At 31.6% G+C, this 7490-nt stretch overlaps 1 protein-coding gene across 2 annotated transcripts in view; it reads right to left on the bottom strand.

Moving 5' to 3' along the window:
- Positions 1–7490, bottom strand: part of NPFR (Neuropeptide F receptor) — a 245932-nt gene that overhangs the window by 47903 nt on the left and 190539 nt on the right. The gene's annotated exons all lie outside the window — the stretch shown is intronic.

Genomic DNA, 7490 nt, shown 5'->3' with positions numbered 1-7490 from the left:
CTTTTTTTTTTAAATTTGATATGACTTGAACTCAAATCCTTTTAAGCCGTACAAATTGTTTTATTTATTTAAAATTTGAATTAAATTTTAAACAAATAAAAAATTTTAAATAAATAAAACAATTCGTACGGATTAAAAGGATTTGAGTTCAAGTCATATCAAATTTAAAAAAAAAAAGTTGTCTGTTACAGATGACTTTTGACAGATGACAGATGAATTGTCAACTGATACACGAAACAAATTCAAACAAAAAGGGCTATTTTTAGGGTTTTTCCAGCAATAATTCTAATTTTTCTCGCCGTAAAAACCATCCCTGAACTTCAACGAACATTTTAAAAAAAGATTTGGCCAAATTGGTCCAGGCGTTGTTGAGTTATGCGCTTAGGAACATATTTTGCGATTCATTTTTATATATAAGATATATATTAGAATATATATTATAGAATATATATATATATATATATATATATATATATATATATATATATATATATATTAGAATATATATTATAGAATATATATATATTCTCTTCGTATTCTGAGCAATAAAGTAATTAAATATATGCAAACAAAGCTTTTACACTTTATAATACAATTTGCTAAAACATTTTCTTTTTGTTGACAATGCTTCTTTCAATAAATCCATACAGTTTTGTTTTGAATATCCTTCTTGACTTGAATGTCTATTGTAACATTTATTTGGAATACCCCGTATCAATCCAATTGGATTAAATATGCAGTGATAGGGGGGAAGACGTAATATTCTGAAGCCATAATGTTCAGCAATCTGACCTACCATGTATATTTTCTCAGGCTTATTTCTAGAAAGGCATATACTTTTACAACATAAAATGAAATTTAATATTTCATTTACTTTTACCGGTTAACAATTTCAAATAGTTCATTCTTTAATATTCTTTCTTCAAGACTCATTTTATGTACTTCAACCCTTGGATTTAAAGGAAAACACTACTTCTGCGCCAGGAATAAAACCATTCCTGATTCCAGCATGAGGAACTATATGTCTGCGAAATGGCAAAAACCTAATTATATGACTTGACGGATACCCGATTCTGCAAATAGAATCAGCTAAATACCTCAAAATATATCTCGACGGTAGGTTAACAGGAAACATTATATTAGACAAAAAGCAGAGCAAAATAGGCTTAAAGTCAAGCTACTGTACTGGTTAGTCGAAAGATACTCCCAACTTGACTTAAAATCAAAGAGATTGGTTTAGCAGTTAATCGTAAAGCCAATTTGAACCAATGTGGTGCAAGTATGGGGTTGTACTAAAATATAAAACCATCTAGGAACCCATCCAAGATCCAAGATTTCGCATTGAAACATCAATTAAGCTGCTGAAACACAGTAACGAGGAAGCAATAGAGCTGCTGATCAACAATAGATTAGTTTTTAACTGTGCTCGCCTTGCTTGTGTATTAATACAAATACAATAGAACAGTGGAAATAAATTAATTTGTAAACTAAGATTCTACTGAGCATATCTAATGTAATATGTTATTAATAAACAAATATTCCCATCATATACAAATATCAACAGAATATTGTAATCGATTCAGAATGAATGTAGAAAAATATAATCCTGAATTTTTTACTGAAAACAATGGAACAAATAGATATAGAAGTAGAATTGTTTGTGACCATTCTAACATGGATCCCTATACGGGAAAATAAATCAGGAAGGATAAACTATCCAATATAAATTAAGATACTCGTAGCGACAAAACGTAAGACAAAAATATGGGAATAAAACGGAGCAACAGCTGATAAAACTGTTTTCTAAAAAACTTAGTAGATGATAAATAAACTAGTCATACATATTGGAAGGCAGTAATTAAAGTCAATCAACCAAAATACCAAAATTCGCGGATTCGTGAAGAAATTGGTGTGTGCGCAAAATGGTTTGTTGAGCACTTAACAAATACTTTCGAACCTGTAAATGCTGACGATAGAGTAAGAGTGATATCTTATCGAATTCAAATATAAATAAGCATATATTTGTAAACCCAATAGTTCTAAAAGAAACTGGCAACGATATTCAGAACACTTTAATATTAAAACAAGTCTACGGTATGATCTAATAAATGACCAAGTGCGTAAGTAATATTATGCTAATACTAAGAGGTCTTGAAAGGGGGCGATAAAACTTACATATCTATTCAACACTACGTTGCGATTGAAATAAGTGCTTATACGATGGAAGATTTCGGAAATATAATGATCACTTAATTAAGTAAATGGTTCAAAGATGAAAAACCAGATCGACCAATATCACTGCTACCAATCATAACAATTGTTCGAGAATTTGTTATTTAAACGCGTCAAACTGATAATTCAATTAAGTTTAGAAATAAACACTTCACAATTGATTAAATATTGAGAAAACTTTGTTCAGCAAACACATTACCCAGCTAGATGAACTAAATTCTCAAACCCTACATATCTATTAGGAAAAACCGATATTACTTTTCCGACAAAATGGAATGCCATAGACACCAATTGAAAAGAATACATCATTAAAATAGTGCTAAGAGATTTTCAGCAATTATATAATTAGCGAATTAGAATTAATATTACGAAATTATGATGGGGATCTAAAGCATTAATCTTGATATGGCGCTAACTAGGGCAAATAATAGCCGCGCTATTAGACAAACTATCACGTATATCGTATCTATAACTAGCCAGTTTAATTTCCAGGATCGAAAATTAAATACGACATAGATTCGAAACTACTATCATTCGAAACACATTCGAACATTCGACGAAATTGTCTCTTAGAGGGTTTAATTTAATCCTGATAACCCTTATTGCAACAAAGGTAATTCATAGGGGGAACTAAAATTTCACTTAATATTAAATACTTAACAGTATTCATTTAATTCATATTTCCTTATTCAAAAATACAGTTGTTTGTTATGTCTGATATGCTTAATTTAACGATGTGTTTATTACGGAAATATTTATAGTGCAAAACATTGTGAGATTGCGGAGAACATAACAGTTATATAAGAAATTCATCTAGTCAGAACTTACTCTTCCCTTTTGGAGTGAAATTATTCATTATACAATATTTCACAATCTCCTTTTCGTTTTATTTAGATTCGTCGGATCTAAATCGTTCGAATGGGTTGAATCGGTTCAAATATGTATTCGAAAGTATTGTAAAGATGTCTTCTAGGGCACATTAATATTTAATTAATCAATTGATAAGTTTTATTTCTCTGGTGATTAATTATTTGAGACATGTATTTTTTTAAATATATAACAGGTCAATTGAAAAGCACCAGCCTACTATACTAAAACACAGTTTTTCAACGTAATTTCCTTCAAGGGTGAGACACTGATTATAACGACCCTCCTACTTTAAGATACTATTTTTGTAGTACGATTTGTCCTTTGCTTTAAAATAGGCCTCAATTTCGGCGATCACCTCCTTATTCAACGAAAATTTCTTCCCAGCGAGCATTCTATTGAGAATTGAGAACAGGAAATAGTTGCTGGGGGCCAGATCTGGAGAATACGGTGGATGAAGAAGCAATTTGAAGAACAGTTCATGGATTTGCCATCATTTTCACTGACTTGTGACACGGTGCATTCTCTTGGTGCATTTTTCGGCGATTTCGTCCTTTAAACAGTCCAATAATGCTTTTCAAGGTAGTCAATGCAAATTATTCCATGCACATCCCAAAATACAGACGTCATAACCTTGCCAGACGACTGTTGCGTTTTCCTAGGGTTTAGAACGGGTTCATGGTATGCAGTCCACTCGGATGACTGTCGATTGGACTTCGGAGTGAAATGATGGAGCCATGTTTCATCCATTGCCACATATTGACGCAAAAACTTGGGTTTATTATGCTTGATCCTCGTCAAACACTACTCCGAATAATAAACTCGTCTTTGTTTTTGGTCAAAAGTGAGCTCGCGCGGCACCCACTTTGCACATTCTTTCTATATAGCCTTCTCATACCCAAATATTCGTGAATGATATGATGTACGCGTTCAGTTGATATATTTAGAGTGTCTGCTATTTTATTCCATTTTAATTAACGGTCATTCAAAATTATTTTGTGGATTTTTTAATGTTTTCGTCGGTAACAACATCTTTTGGGCGTCGGCTGCGTTCACCGTCTTCGGTGCTCATTTCACCACGTCTAAACTTAGCATACCAATCCTAAATGGTTGATTTTCCTGCGGCAGTGTCCGGAAATTCGGCATCAGGCCAAGTTCTTGCTTCAACTGTATTTTTTTTCTTTTAGCAATATTTTATCAACAGGCGAAATTCCCTTTTATCAATTTTTTTATCACAAAAGCAAAAGTTCTCGATTCATTCAAAATACTATAATTTACAAAATAATGATGCGACAGTTGCCAAATTTATACATGCATCCTTTAAGCGTTAAGGCTAACTAAAAAATTATATGGATTTCATAATAGTAGCGCCATCCTTGTGCGTGCAAAAATAGAATATGCAGGTAAATTTAGGAGACTAATTTATAAGTTCATTTGGAAGTTATTTAACGATTCATATGTATACTTACGGACGTACTACGTAGCCAACGAATAATTGCACGATGACTTCGAACAAAAATTAATTTACGAAGTTATTCACGATTTCGCTGTAAAACATGAAACAACGTTATATCACAGAAATTCGGAAGCAATACAGCACTGGACAACACGCAGGAAATGAGAAGATTGAAGCTAACCGAACAACACGAGCTTGTATAATTGTTACTGTCAAATTTAGCATAAGTAATCCAATTTAATTTTAATTTGAAAAATACATGTAGTGTATGTATTTTTTCTGCACTTCTTTTATTTCTCTAACGGTGCAAGTACAACAGCATATTAACTTAGTTACTAAGCATATTTAGTCTAAGATGTAACAAAATAGACGGAAGAAATTAACCTAGCTGCAAAAATATTCCCATATTTGCAGATTTGTTCAATGTCGTTAATGCTACCTTAACACTGAAATGTTTTCCAGCCCTCTGGAAGCATTCTGATATAATAGTAGACTTTAAAAGAAATATAATAATTGTTAGCACACTAAAAACTAGTTTGTTTAGTTAGGGATCTAAATAAAGGAAAAATAAAGTCATATACAGTTTATCAAGTTCTACAAAATGTTCTATCAAACGAGCAGTTTTTCTTCAGATTCAAACATTCCTGTATGCTAAAGTCGGTGCAGTCCTAGACCTTACCAAGTCTCGATATGGTCGCACATATAGTACTGATTTTAGAAGTAATAAACATCTGTAGGTACGTCAATATCTAGCCAACAGAAATCTAAACAATTATAAATTATAACTAAATTGAGTTAATAATAAAGTGAATGAAGCAATCAATCTCATATTGAAGAGGAGCTGTAGATTCTAGCCACAAACCGACTTTTATCAATATTTAATCTTATTAACTTAAATTTTTTATATAACGTGTATCCCATTTTACACATTTCAATAACACCTTCTTAAGACGCGATTTTAAGAGATTAAAACCAATTTAAAAGCCATTATAGAGGACACTTGAAACAGATTTGTGTTTTATTTCAAAAGGCTTGGTGGATTTTAATTTGACATTTATTTTGAGCAGTATAATGGGATAAAAGCTAATATTAAACTTATCGTATGTTCCTGTAGTACGTTCCTTTGTTTGTAGCTGTTATATTAAAGTTATATACGAGTATAATTTTATTCCACAAAAGTCCTATTCTAGTCCTATATATTTGCTTTTGAATGCATATAGAACTTTAAATAAACGGTTCATAGAGAGCTCGGTGAAGCTGGAGTAAAATTCTACTGTAGAGTTTTATTTAAATTTCTAGTTGTAAAAGTTTAAAAAAACTTTCATATTAAACTTTACATTTATTTTATCATATATGTAACAGGTGGGGCAAGAGTCCTGCTACCATTTTGTGTGACGATTAGCTTAGTTTTGCTTTAACCATTGTGTTGTGTAGACGTCCAAATTTTTTTATGGATAAATATACAGAAACACAAGAACGAATAGAAGTAGTGAAAATATTTATTGAAAATAATCGTTTCATTATTGCTACTCCGCGGAAATTGCGTCAAAAATATCCTAATCGTTCAATACAGTAGGACAGCAGACGTGCCTCGTTCTGGAAGACAACGGACGTTTCGTAACGCTGAATGTGGCTCTGATACGCGATAGTGTTGCAGAGTCTCCAGAAACATCAATTCGGAGACGTAGTTCTTAGTTACATATTTTTGATCGCAGTTTAAGGCGAATTTTGAAAACGCTACCGAGAGATCCTGATCAACGAATTAAGTACAATGATACAATCCTAAAGCTATGGTGAAATTGAAGATTTTTCGTCTAAACTGATAATGATCGATGAAGCCCATTTTCTTCTCAGTGGCCACGTCAATAAACAGAACAGTCGGTTTGGTGGAACACAGAATCTTAATTAATTCATGATACATCATTGCTTCCACTAAAAACAACTGCATGGTGTGGTACTCATGCGGGAAGTATCATTGGTCCTTGTTTTTTTGAAAATGACCAAGGTCTTGCAGTTATTGTTACTGTTGAATGGTACCAAGACATGATTCGAAATTTTCTTGTGCCTGTAACGGAAGGGCAATGACTAGGGGACTTGTGATTTCAGCAAGATGGGACGACAGAACACACACTTCGTTCAACAATTCAATTATTGAATCACGTTTTTCCACGAAGACTAATTTCGCAAAGTGTCGATTTAGCATGGCCAGCCAGGTCTCCAGATTTAACAGCAACAGACATTTTCTTATATGTTTTTTTAATATCAGAAGTTTATGTGAATAAGCCTGAAACGAATCAACATTTGGAAGACAATATTCGTCACGAAATTCAAGAAATTCAACCTCAGATGTTGCAGGAAGTCATGACAATTGCCTTAAAAGAGCCGAAAGTTTCATAGAGAATTGCGATCACAATTTAGCTGGTATAATTTTTCAGTCATAACGAAAAAAAAAATTAAAGACCAAGTAAACTTTATGTGAAAACCAAACTTACTTATTTTTTCTTTGAGCAAAGTTGTAGACAATCAAATAGGTACCGGGACTTTTGCCCCACCGTGTATATTGTATATACTTAAAATAGCTTAAATATATGTTCAAAGATATTAAGAAAATATTTTAATTATTTAAACATTATGTGTTTTAACATAATATAATTAAATTCATAAACTTAATTAAAATAAGTACTTTTTATACCTTTATATATTTTATAGTTATATTTTCGTATATAAAATTTTAAAAAGTATAATTAAAATTTTTATTTGCAAGCTTCTGGTTATTTTCTTGTTTTCTCTTTGAGTCTAATTTTTAATATTAAAATTAGTTAAGAATTAAAGCTGCTTTCGAAAATTATATATACCTTTTTTAGAATTTTTAATATTCTAGTTCCTGGGCACATATTAAGAAACATGACACAATATTGTTTCATTATTAAAGTTT

The sequence above is a fragment of the Rhynchophorus ferrugineus genome, unplaced genomic scaffold, assembly GCF_030347505.1.
Source record: "Rhynchophorus ferrugineus isolate W39M unplaced genomic scaffold, kcgeb_rfMv2 rfM7, whole genome shotgun sequence".
Lineage (NCBI taxonomy): Eukaryota > Metazoa > Arthropoda > Insecta > Coleoptera > Curculionidae > Rhynchophorus > Rhynchophorus ferrugineus.
The sequence above is the reverse complement of the archived record's forward strand: the minus strand, read 5'-3'. Positions and strand labels throughout refer to the sequence as shown.